Source organism: Malurus melanocephalus, unplaced genomic scaffold, assembly GCF_030028575.1.
Source record: "Malurus melanocephalus ecotype Western Australia unplaced genomic scaffold, MMel_1.1 scaffold_89, whole genome shotgun sequence".
Taxonomy (NCBI): domain Eukaryota; kingdom Metazoa; phylum Chordata; class Aves; order Passeriformes; family Maluridae; genus Malurus; species Malurus melanocephalus.
In genome coordinates this window covers 169,749-183,449 of record NW_026623321.1, presented here as the reverse complement: position 1 = coordinate 183,449, position 13,701 = coordinate 169,749, and positions in this window count along the sequence as shown.

The window sequence follows — 13,701 nt, the reverse complement described above, 5'->3', positions numbered from 1 at the left end:
TTGAAAGCAACATTGGTCTTCCAATTAACTTCAGCAGGCATTTGATGGATCCTATTTGTGATCAGTAGGAATGAAAAACAGGAGTCTCATGGTTCGTCCCTAATTACCACAAATATTCATTTAATGAAATTCTGACAGGAGTGGAGGGGGTGAAGCTCTGCCTTTGACTTACAAGGAGCCAGGAGCCCTGCCAGGATTGCACAAAATAAAATTAATTGAGGAACATTCTGCTCTTACCTTCAGCACAGGTARCAAATCTGAATTTAATAAACAAAGTAATTCCCTTAAAAATCTGTATATCCAGTTTTTATTATTTTGGAACAACAATCAGAATAATTAAGGTTGGCAAAGACCTTTAAATTCAACCATCAAACAAAATTAAACTCCAAGACTTCCCCATAGCCTCATATGCAGTTGGGATAATTACTACCAAAAAGTGGGTTATTATGGAGTTAGCCTGTTCCTAAAATATCAAATAGTTTAATTTTTTTTTTTTTTTCTAATTTGCCTTTGATGTTATTTCACCAATGTTTTGAAATAGGACATATGGTTTTGGTAATATCCACGAAGAAAATTCAGAAATAATATTATAGTGCTAATATTTTGCAATAAATACAGTTTGTTTCATTTAGCAGGGAGTGTCCTTTARAGTGCTGTCACTACCTTCATTGTACATTTCTTATTAAAAATATGGTTTAAGATGAGCTGATTGAGAGATAGTCAGAGGAATACAGCTCTACTTACAATCTGAACAGGTTTTTTCAGGTTTTTTTTTTTGCCAAGATGTAAAAACAAGTCTGAAAACCAGCTAAAATTTATTGCAGAAATGTTTCAATGTGGTTAAAGAAATTAGCTGTTCTCCTTTGAGACTGAGTTCTTTTCTATATTGTACTCCACACTTAATTAAGTGTGAAACTACACTTTATTTCCATCTTTTAAAAGTCATCATTTTTCCCTCAGAACAGTGAAGGACAAGCAAAAAGAATTTTTAAGCTGAACTTCTGGGGGTATTATTTTCATCCTATRAATGATCTCAGTAACAGTTAAGATTCAGCAAGGACTAAAATATGTTGATTGGTATTCAAATATTCTTCCCTCCAACCCACTGCTATTGTTACCTGATCTGCTACTCATGGCCTCGAAAAAAAAAAAAATCCACAATATCCACAATTAAGGCATTTCTTACCCCATTTCACTGAGTTTCCCTAGCCAAACCAACACCGCATACTGAAATTTTACTGAAATTAAAAGATTAAACACCACCTTCCCTCCATTTCTTTCATCCTTTCTCCCACACCAGTTAAAAAAAAAAAGGTAAACTCCATCAGATCCCTGATTGCAATGGATGGGAGACAAAAACAAGAGTGATACTGTGGTAAACAAAAGAGAAGCTGCCACACAGAGACAATCTTTTCAGGAGAGGTTTGAAACCTTGAAATGCTAAAAATTAACCAATTTAACTTGGTTTCTTTGAGTCATGAGCACCTAAATATCACTAGTTGGGTGCAAGTAACACTCATCTGGAAACAARCACACAACACACAAAAGCTGAGCAGAAGCAAAGTGGGAGAAAAAAACAGAAGGACCATTTGAGCGTGAAAAAATCCTCTTTGCCTTCTGACTGGAACAGGTACAGGCTGCAGACCTCAAACTACTCACCCAATGYGCAGCTTGCATTAATTAGTGACCCTGCTGAATCAGTCAGGAGATCAGTGATGATATCTCCCTGATAAGGGCTGGAATTTTGCTTCTTGTTATTGTCACCAGCAACTACAGTTGGTGGTTTTGGAAATATCAAAATGAGAGCAGAGTGGCTTTAGAAACCCTCCCATGAGAGAATGTATGGTTGACTCTGACTGAAGGTGGCAAATGGCTGCAGAATATGCAAAGTTTGGCTGGATTTTCCAGGTTTAGAGAATTCTCTCAGCTGCTCATTCGCAAAAAATGTGAGGATATCCGTGCCTATGGTGTTCTGTATTTAGAGAAACACTACAGGCATTATATAGATCAAATTTAACATATTTCTACAGGAAAATTGGCTGAAAAGGTACACACACAGCTGAGCTCCCTAAGGGTGGAGTTTCTGCAACAATGGTGAGTGATAGCACAGTGAAAAATTTTCATAAGAGATACTCAAGTGATAATGTTGATAAAAAAGTATACTGATTTAAAAAAAAAACAAACAGAACACAGTATAGACACTCATCACCAATTTTAAATACTTAAATCTGCAACARGTTGTGTTCAACAGCATCACTTGGAGGGCCAGGCCATTAATTAATTTTCATGCTTTCATAAGTGGGCTCTTCTGAAGATACACTCAGGCAGGRGAGCATAAAGTCCTTTGGTAAAAACTTTAACTTGTGAAGAGTCAAAGTAAGTGACTTCAGGAAACTCATCTTTATTTGGAATGTTTTGCCAAATTTTTTTAGCAATTCATGAGAACTAAGGACAGCATGGGGGTATTTTCTGCTCACAGGCTAAACGCCATCAAAAAAGATCAATCCTTTTGGAAATGCAGATATTTTTCAAATGGGAATATTAACACAGTGTAAAATGTGTGTCTTTTCTGGCACCTGTCCCACAGAGAAACCTCTGGCTCTGAGTGCATGGTTTGAGTATTGTGGTCCTGGGTCTGCTCACTGCTTTGGCCTTTGACAACCAAAACAAACACCTGCACCCCATGACAGCCCTAATGTTATCTGAGGGCGTTTAAAGAAAAAAAAGTCTGGATTTATTCATGTGGGCATTTAAACTCGTTCACTGAAGGGTGGGAAGGGGGAAAACCTCACTATCAGAGCAGACTACAACTCCCATCCCAGCTGTTTCCTCACTGATAGGATAACTGACCTGAACTGGATTTTTTACAGCATTTGTAGGCCAACCAAAAAACTGCTTTTCCTTAGGAGGTAATTATTAACCTTAATTCCCACTCAGATTGCCTGATCAACTGAAAAAAAACAAAACCAAAAAACCAGAGCTAAATTGGTCCTCCATGATTTTTTTAAAATTAAACATACAAGTTTATAAAGCATTCTTGTGAAGTCACGCATAGAAGGTAGATCGAGAGCACAAGAAATATTGGGAGTGGTATTTTATGGAGTCAGATATTGGCTGAACAATTGAGGCAAACAATTTAATACATTTTAGTTCATTTAAAATGAAAATTAATTCTCTCACTTCACCTTACCCATTTAAAAGGGGAGAAATACTTTTGTGTCAGATGCTCCATGTAAAAGAGTCCACTCACATCAGAGGTGATCTCCTGGTGTTCAGAAAGGTTAAATATAATTTAAAATCTTTGCTTTTAAACCCAACTGAGCTTAAATCAATATGAGGCATTGATTAACATGAATGMMARAGTCTTCMCAGCTGTTTTTGCCAGTTTCTTCTYGCTTTTYTGAAAATGCTGTCTGCATCAGGGACACATGAGATTTCTTAGAATATCATGAACTTCATAAAATGAAAAAATATTAGAGGTAGATATTTATGAAATAAACTGTACCTGAACGTGTGCATTGTTTTGAGGAATTCCTCAGTAACTCACTTTTGCCAAATATTTCATTTTCCCATTTAGATTGAAGCTCATTGACCCTTTCATACTACAATAGAGCAATAAATTATTAACGTACATTCATACCTTCACAAAAACATGAAGAATCACTATGGCTTTATCCTTTATATCTCTCCTTCATACCTCAATTAATTGTATGATGTTGGCTTCTGCAATTGTCTTATTTCATCCATTGCACTTTTGAAGTCAACATAGGGAATGAAAATGTTCTAATGTGCCCCTTCAAATTGCATGTTGAGAGAGACATGCTTGTGTTTAACAAATCATGTTTTGTATTTTCTCATTTGCAAAATCTCTTTGCACCTTATTCACTCAAATCAAGCCCATGTTATATTAAATAAACTTATTTTATAGACAGAAATTATGTTGTTCCACCCTGCTGGGAGATGACTGTGAAAAAGTTTCCTTAAGGCAGTGCCCATTTGGGATCCCCTTTCAGGGAACAGACACTCAGGGGACACACACAACTCATGACCTCATGCCATAGTCAGATGAATTCTGATCATTCCATCCTCATTTTGAAATAAATAAATATCCTGCAGTTACAGCATCTCAACCTGCCCTTTGTCACGGGTCCAGGCAGAGGAATATTTCAGATAATGCAATCAACTCTGTGTGAGGAAAAGGGATTGACTCAGACCATGAGAAGGTCAGGCCATTTTTCTGGCCTAGGAAGATCCTTGTACTGTGAATTTAAGTGCAATCTGTGCATTCCATCACATCACTGATGGCGAGAATTTGGGGTATACACACAGCAGAGGCACAGAAGAAGATAACCAGCCCTTCATATCTGCAAATTCCTCAGCCATGGCTTTGCTCCAATTCTTTGTTATCTTGAAAGAATCCTGCCTTGCTTATTGCTGTAGTGGCAAAGGTCATTTTTGTTTCCTTTGTGCTGGGATATCCTGCAGAGTGCTGTTTGTTAATTGATAATTATACTTCCTTTCAAATTTGTCAGGCACCAATACCTGAGTCTTACAGAGACATTGGGGTTAAAAAAGATTAATCCAAGCAAAAATGCATCCAGTAAGTTATATTTAGATAAAATCAAAGTGTCTGAAGACTTGAGGAGGCCTTAGGCTCGGCAAATTCGTTTAAAGCAGCTTAAACTGTGTATATTCACAGTAAGGTTTAGGATTGTAAATATAATTTCAGATGGCCTGTAGGCACTTTTAAATATTTCCCACTGTGTCTCATTTAATTAATTGATTAAGTGATGAAAAGCACTTCTGGAACTCCATCATTGTTCAACTTAAGCAAATATTTATTCACGTGAAAATTCTTCTTGAATTGTCCTGATGACTTCAGGACAGACCTGCCTTCAGAATTTGTCACAATGTTCAATAGAGGGGTTTAGAGAATTGTTACAGAAATGTCACTCCAAGAACAGAATGAAGAGGAGAAATGTCTAGAAATGAGGTTCCTCTTGGTCTTACTGACAATCTCAGACTGTGGAAAGGGCAGGAACCCGCCTATAAATGATCTATATCTGAGGAATGCAACTGCCTTTTGGTCTTCTAATGTTTTATTGCTCAGGATCTTTCTGATTGTCAGAGAGGAAAATTGAAAAGCAGAGTTCATTTAGCTTTTAAAATGTTCTTTTCTTAAAAAAAAATTCCTCAGAATTCATAAAAAGGAGCAAGAACAAAGAGAAGATTCAAGAGATTCCTTGTTATCCAAATACCACTATTAAAAAAATGTATCTTTGGCATATTCTTAGTTATATCCTTGTTAAAAAACAAGAATACTTTACTACATTATTTGATTCAAGTAAAGATTCACCTCCTTGTGCTGCTTATGAGTCAGATATGAGAAAGCTGATGAGAACACCAAAATTTATATCTCTGAACTCTAAACTATTTGAAGTGATAAATATGGACCATAATCTAGAAAAAAAATCATACCTTGTGGAGGTTAAAATTCAGGGAGGATTGAACAGCTCTCAAATACTCCCTTTGTGTCATGGCTCTCTTACACAGCAAAAATATTGTGATTATAGGGCGAAGATGGCTTGTTTAGAAGAGCAATTCTCTTTACCTTATGATCATGTTGATATATAGGAAGATAAAAAATGATAGAAGGTTCAAGATGGTCACAGAGATACTACACAATGCTTCTGGCAAACTGCAAGAGAGGAATGGCTCTGACAATAATGGTGAGACACATCAAGGTGCTACTGAGCAGAGCTGAGAACAGCAGGGCCCACATTGAATCAGAGGTGTGCTCTCCAAGCATAGTTTAACAACTTTCTTTTTTTCAACTATTGAAGAAGCTAAAGGATTAAAAGATGTGCATAACACAATGGAGTAGAAAGAACTCCTGAGGCCTTTTGCAAAAAATATCCTTGTAAATTTGTTCATAAATATCATACTTTTAGAAGTGAAAAAAAAAAAAAAANTTCACTGAAGGGTGGGAAGGGGGAAAACCTCACTATCAGAGCAGACTACAACTCCCATCCCAGCTGTTTCCTCACTGATAGGAGAACAGACCTGAACTGGATTTTTTACAGCATTTGTAGGCCAACCAAAAAACTGCTTTTCCTTAGGAGGTAATTATTAACCTTAATTCCCACTCAGATTGCCTGATCAACTGAAAAAAAACAAAACCAAAAAACCAGAGCTAAATTGGTCCTCCATGATTTTTTTAAAATTAAACATACAAGTTTATAAAGCATTCTTGTGAAGTCACGCATAGAAGGTAGATCGAGAGCACAAGAAATATTGGGAGTGGTATTTTATGGAGTCAGATATTGGCTGAACAATTGAGGCAAACAATTTAATACATTTTAGTTCATTTAAAATGAAAATTAATTCTCTCACTTCACCTTACCCATTTAAAAGGGGAGAAATACTTTTGTGTCAGATGCTCCATGTAAAAGAGTCCACTCACATCAGAGGTGATCTCCTGGTGTTCAGAAAGGTTAAATATAATTTAAAATCTTTGCTTTTAAACCCAACTGAGCTTAAATCAATATGAGGCATTGATTAACATGAATGMMARAGTCTTCMCAGCTGTTTTTGCCAGTTTCTTCTYGCTTTTYTGAAAATGCTGTCTGCATCAGGGACACATGAGATTTCTTAGAATATCATGAACTTCATAAAATGAAAAAATATTAGAGGTAGATATTTATGAAATAAACTGTACCTGAACGTGTGCATTGTTTTGAGGAATTCCTCAGTAACTCACTTTTGCCAAATATTTCATTTTCCCATTTAGATTGAAGCTCATTGACCCTTTCATACTACAATAGAGCAATAAATTATTAACGTACATTCATACCTTCACAAAAACATGAAGAATCACTATGGCTTTATCCTTTATATCTCTCCTTCATACCTCAATTAATTGTATGATGTTGGCTTCTGCAATTGTCTTATTTCATCCATTGCACTTTTGAAGTCAACATAGGGAATGAAAATGTTCTAATGTGCCCCTTCAAATTGCATGTTGAGAGAGACATGCTTGTGTTTAACAAATCATGTTTTGTATTTTCTCATTTGCAAAATCTCTTTGCACCTTATTCACTCAAATCAAGCCCATGTTATATTAAATAAACTTATTTTATAGACAGAAATTATGTTGTTCCACCCTGCTGGGAGATGACTGTGAAAAAGTTTCCTTAAGGCAGTGCCCATTTGGGATCCCCTTTCAGGGAACAGACACTCAGGGGACACACACAACTCATGACCTCATGCCATAGTCAGATGAATTCTGATCATTCCATCCTCATTTTGAAATAAATAAATATCCTGCAGTTACAGCATCTCAACCTGCCCTTTGTCACGGGTCCAGGCAGAGGAATATTTCAGATAATGCAATCAACTCTGTGTGAGGAAAAGGGATTGACTCAGACCATGAGAAGGTCAGGCCATTTTTCTGGCCTAGGAAGATCCTTGTACTGTGAATTTAAGTGCAATCTGTGCATTCCATCACATCACTGATGGCGAGAATTTGGGGTATACACACAGCAGAGGCACAGAAGAAGATAACCAGCCCTTCATATCTGCAAATTCCTCAGCCATGGCTTTGCTCCAATTCTTTGTTATCTTGAAAGAATCCTGCCTTGCTTATTGCTGTAGTGGCAAAGGTCATTTTTGTTTCCTTTGTGCTGGGATATCCTGCAGAGTGCTGTTTGTTAATTGATAATTATACTTCCTTTCAAATTTGTCAGGCACCAATACCTGAGTCTTACAGAGACATTGGGGTTAAAAAAGATTAATCCAAGCAAAAATGCATCCAGTAAGTTATATTTAGATAAAATCAAAGTGTCTGAAGACTTGAGGAGGCCTTAGGCTCGGCAAATTCGTTTAAAGCAGCTTAAACTGTGTATATTCACAGTAAGGTTTAGGATTGTAAATATAATTTCAGATGGCCTGTAGGCACTTTTAAATATTTCCCACTGTGTCTCATTTAATTAATTGATTAAGTGATGAAAAGCACTTCTGGAACTCCATCATTGTTCAACTTAAGCAAATATTTATTCACGTGAAAATTCTTCTTGAATTGTCCTGATGACTTCAGGACAGACCTGCCTTCAGAATTTGTCACAATGTTCAATAGAGGGGTTTAGAGAATTGTTACAGAAATGTCACTCCAAGAACAGAATGAAGAGGAGAAATGTCTAGAAATGAGGTTCCTCTTGGTCTTACTGAYAATCTCAGACTGTGGAAAGGGCAGGAACCCGCCTATAAATGATCTATATCTGAGGAATGCAACTGCCTTTTGGTCTTCTAATGTTTTATTGCTCAGGATCTTTCTGATTGTCAGAGAGGAAAATTGAAAAGCAGAGTTCATTTAGCTTTTAAAATGTTCTTTTCTTAAAAAAAAATTCCTCAGAATTCATAAAAAGGAGCAAGAACAAAGAGAAGACTTGAGAGAATTCCTTGTTATCCAAATACCACTATTAAAAAAATGTATCTTTGGCATATTCTTAGTTATATCCTTGTTAAAAAACAAGAATACTTTACTACATTATTTGATTCAAGTAAAGATTCACCTCCTTGTGCTGCTTATGAGTCAGATATGAGAAAGCTGATGAGAACACCAAAATTTATATCTCTGAACTCTAAACTATTTGAAGTGATAAATATGGACCATAATCTAGAAAAAAAATCATACCTTGTGGAGGTTAAAATTCAGGGAGGATTGAACAGCTCTCAAATACTCCCTTTGTGTCATGGCTCTCTTACACAGCAAAAATATYGTGATTATAGGGCGAAGATGGCTTGTTTAGAAGAGCAATTCTCTTTACCTTATGATCATGTTGATATATAGGAAGATAAAAAATGATAGAAGGTTCAAGATGGTCACAGAGATACTACACAATGCTTCTGGCAAACTGCAAGAGAGGAATGGCTCTGACAATAATGGTGAGACACATCAAGGTGTCTGAGCAGAGCTGAGAACAGCAGGGCCCACATTGAATCAGAGGTGTGCTCTCCAAGCATAGTTTAACAACTTTCTTTTTTTCAACTATTGAAGAAGCTAAAGGATTAAAAGATGTGCATAACACAATGGAGTAGAAAGAACTCCTGAGGCCTTTTGCAAAAAATATCCTTGTAAATTTGTTCATAAATATCATACTTTTAGAAGTGAAAAAAAAAAAAAAAAACAAACAACCCTCTGGCATCTATGAACCGATCGTTTCTTTTTGCTGAAATTGTGAATGAAAGAAACAGCTTAGAAAGTTGTGATATCTCCCAGATAATAGTGTTGCATTTTTAAATTCAAGTTTTTCTTCCAGTTTCTTACCTCATAATTCCCAAACAGAAAATCTAATTCTGCCATATATATATTTTTTTTTCGGTCTAACATTTTCTTCCTCCTTTGTGTTTCCCCACAGGATGTTCCCCATCAACCCATCCCTGCCCCACTCAGCACAGGAGCCCTGTTGCCCTCTGTCTCTCCTGCATGCTTTGCTCCTCCCAGCATCCCAGTCTGGACAAAGAACTCTGGGCTGGGAACTTTTTGGAGCTGCTGTTTAATTGCAGTGTCTGTGCCAGCTCAGGATGCCAACAATAACATTCACTGGGTGCTGTGTGTGGCTTTTCCCAAGTCCCAGCTTTCTGTGACAGGCTGGATAATGAAGTGGGATGCAGGGAAGGGCAATTTCTGCTAGACGTGTGTACGTGTTGGAAGCCATGTGGCTGAACATCCTAACAGCTTTTAAACAGAAAACAACAACAACAAAAAAAGTGCTGCTAAAATGCCCCCGGTGTCAYTTTGAATTCAAACAGCCTTGACAATATGTGATGGTTCATCATCTCCACAAAACACACCAATTTTAGCCTTGAAAATCTTTGCTAAAGTCACTGACTTTGGGGCCCGCTCGCCCCAAAGTGTGTAGATTCAAGGGTTACGCAGCTTTAATATGGACCTAAAGTTGTGTTTTCCCTTCTCTGAAGATTATTTTGCTCAAAGTGTTTGCACACCTGAAGCTCTGGGCTTCGTAAATCTAGAGCTGTACACAATTTTGCCAGCTTCCAAAAACCTTCAGTGCCTTCTGACTGAGGAGGGTTGCACACCACCAACCTGAGCAGCAGACATGAGGAATCAGCACCCAGCCCTAACAAAATTTCCCATTTTATCTATTCACCTTCTGTTCAACCTCTGAGTCACCCTGGAAAGGTGATATTCAATATAGGCACCCACAGTCCATGAAAAGCATAATAACCTGATTTCAGAAACATTTATCTGGCAAAATCAACCATCCACAATCAGGTTGTTTTGTTTTRGCATGACAAACAGAGGAACTGATGTCTGCACAGCAGGACTTTCCTTTCACTGGAGACTTTGAGCAAATAAACAGAAGCCCAAAGAGACAATTTCCCTAATCAGGAGATCTCCATCCAGCTGCCTGCTGAGTTTCAACAGCAGCAGAGAAATCACAAAGCTCAGGACACATCTTGGACAGTGACAAAACTACTGAAGACCTGCTTGCAAATGATGGTCCAGACTGGATTTCACTCTGTTTGAAGTAAGGATTATCTCATGCTCAAGGAAGTTATAGCCCCACTTTAATGCATAGAATAGAATGTTATCAAAATAATTTTCAGTGCCCAAGCTGCTAAGAGAAATCTCTTTCCAAAGGCAGAAGTCTGCAGCTGCCCTCACACAAGGTGAAAAATGCATGAAAAAAATAAAAAGAAAATCACATGCTTAACTTTCCAAATACCTTGAAATTGGTCAACTGGATAGAGACAAATAAATGCTTTTAGTAAAACAAGACATACTTTTCCTTAAACTGTTTTTCCTTTTTCTGTTACTTTTTAAATACCTTTGGCATCCAAACACAAGACCACAACTCGAAACTGCGAAAATACAAGGCTCAATAGTATGCTCTGTGGCATTTTTCACCAATTCCTCCTATCTGCCTGCCAATTTTTCAGCCAAAAATTCTTATCATTTAGCCCTCTGTTTATCTGTTTATTTTGGGTTTCCTTCCGCCACTTGAAGCTGGGAAAAGCAACAGGACATGCCACAGTTAATTCTACAAATCTGCTCCCTCTCTTKGCCATTCCCCAGTGCCTCAGAAAACAATATTTCAAAATACACCCTGTCTTTTATAATATGAATGACTATGGGTATGTTTAATGTAAATATGAATGGTTTTTGTCCTGCCTTGGCACATGTCTTCGATCAAATTCTCTTAACACTGACACAAAATTCTCTGTATCCATGGGTACAAACAGGATCAGCTTTTCCCAAACCACTGAAGTGACCCATGGCCATGTTGGACTTATCAGCGTTATCAGAGGAACAGCTCAGCACTTCAGTCTGCTTTTGCTGAGATATTTACAACTATTGCACCAAACCTCTCTGTCCTAATCATGGTATCTCTTTTTTTCCCCAGCAATAAAACCAATAGCACCAAAAATAATGACATTTCTCCCAGTCAAGGCATTGAAGAAGTTCAGCACTGTTTACACAAAATTATTAGGGAAATTTTAAACAAAATCTGCTGCATAACAGGATCAATTATTACCCTCCCTCAAAAGTATCTTATGGGGTAGCAGAGGTTTAAAAATAACATTCTTTAATGAAGAAGAAAACTCATCCTTTAGCCCCTGTGCTGACTTTTTTATCTTTTACAAGGGGAGTACCACAGATCTCTGGTGATTGCTCAGAAATGAAACCTCTTTTTCCATCATATCCTCTATGGCCTGGAGAGCTGAGGGAGAGCCCTCCCTGTGAGGACAGCTGATAAACTTTTGGACATTCATAGCTCTGGCCTCACACAGAATTTTCCCCAAAAAAATAGGAGAATAGCTCAGAGCAGGACTATTAAATGTTTTCTTTTTCTAGGTGGGCATGAATGCATGAGATGGGAAAGAGAAACTCATTGGCATTTGTAAACTTAATGGGAACAATGAAAAGGCTGATGAAACATGTGCCTAATGCTGTCAGATTTTGACTGCTGGATGCTCTGACTTTATTTATTTCTCTGGGCTTCTGGGTCATTTTACATGTAACTTCACCTGCAATTTTTAAATACATATAGAAATTGTTAACAGAACACTTGTAGAAGTCACTCATCAATGGACAGCGTTTGACAAGTGTAAAATACAGAAAAAAAACTTCTGCTTCAAAAGCAGCTACTATTATGCTATGCTTTATTAACAATTCCCTAAAATTAATCCTTTCGTAACACCAAATAATTACTAATTTCCTCAGATAATGAGCTTTCTGCAATGTAAAAAGTACTTTTCAGACTGACCAGTTTTGTTTGCCACAGTTGCTAACCTCTGACTTTCTTAATATATTTATCTTGAGTGTATTCCTGGAAAATTGATCAGCTCCTGAGAAAGATGATTTGAAACTTGCTGATTTGTCACCTGGTGAATGATTATAAAAAGTGGAACAAAATCCCAGGGACGAGAAGGGTGCAGAGATCATTGAGGAGCCACAGACAGGATTAGGTAAATCAATGCARTCTTAAAGTGATTATTGTCAAAATGCTATAGGATGAACTTTGAAAATTAGGAAATCAGAGCCTAAAATGTTTTAAATGCTGAAACAATTCAGGGAAACAAAAAAGATTGGAAATGTCTTGGGAGAATTTTAAGAAGAATCTTTTCTGAATGAAGAAAATAGGGTTTTACTCCATGATGTCTGTTTGGTGTTGGAGAAGCACAACCACCACCCCAGAGCACTCATCCTTGCCAAACTCTCCGGGCCTTCTCCTTCCTAACTCACAATAAATTTATTGTTGTGCAAGCAGCAACAAGTTATCAGATTTATTTAATTTTGATTCTGCAGATAATATTTTCATTGAACCATCTTTGTGCACTTGTAATGGCAGTTTGACCTCCATAAAGAAAACAGGTTTTTAGTTTCATAAATAAACTTTTTTAGCCAGTGAAACAAAACTGAAAAGGAGCAGTTTAAAGTTATTTTAATAATAATTCCCTTTTACACTACTTTGAACTTCAGAGGATTTTAAGTATATAAAACCTGGTGCAAGTTCTTACAAATAAAGACCATAAAATAATTCCTTTTTCAAGGGAAAAGAGACCTAATGTCAAATGGCTGAGGAGACTAAGAGGAAATTAAGAAAATTATTCAGTGTAACAGATAATAAAATGAGAATGGATTTTTATTATAYGATATAAAGATAAAAAATGAGCAATATTTTATTATGTGCATTATGTGGATTTTCTCAGTAGTTGGTTGGTGAATCTTTCCTCTCCAGTGAGACATCTAAAAATTAAACTACTTCCTGCACAAAAGAGTGACTGATTTTCAGTCATGTTCAGGAGATCGTCAARTGGTTTCATGAAAACCCTATTTTTACTATACAAAACGTTATTGGAAAAATCAAGCAGTTGACCTTGAATTTTAAACTTTTAATGCAAAACCAATAAATATTCTATCTAAAATTTTCCTCCAGATTTCTGCTATTTTTTTTTTTTTATTTTTAGACAGTGTTTTGGGGTTCTTTGTTGCCAGAAAATAAAAGTGTTGTAGATTGTCAGCATTAAGTAGAGCTCCAAGATGGCTGTGATTTCATATTTGATTGCAAAACCCCTCAAATTAATTTCTCAAATGTTCACTGAGAAGTTAAAAAACTGTATCCATGATTTCTTCTCATTGCCACAAAGAACACGAAGGAAGGATAAATTTGCTTT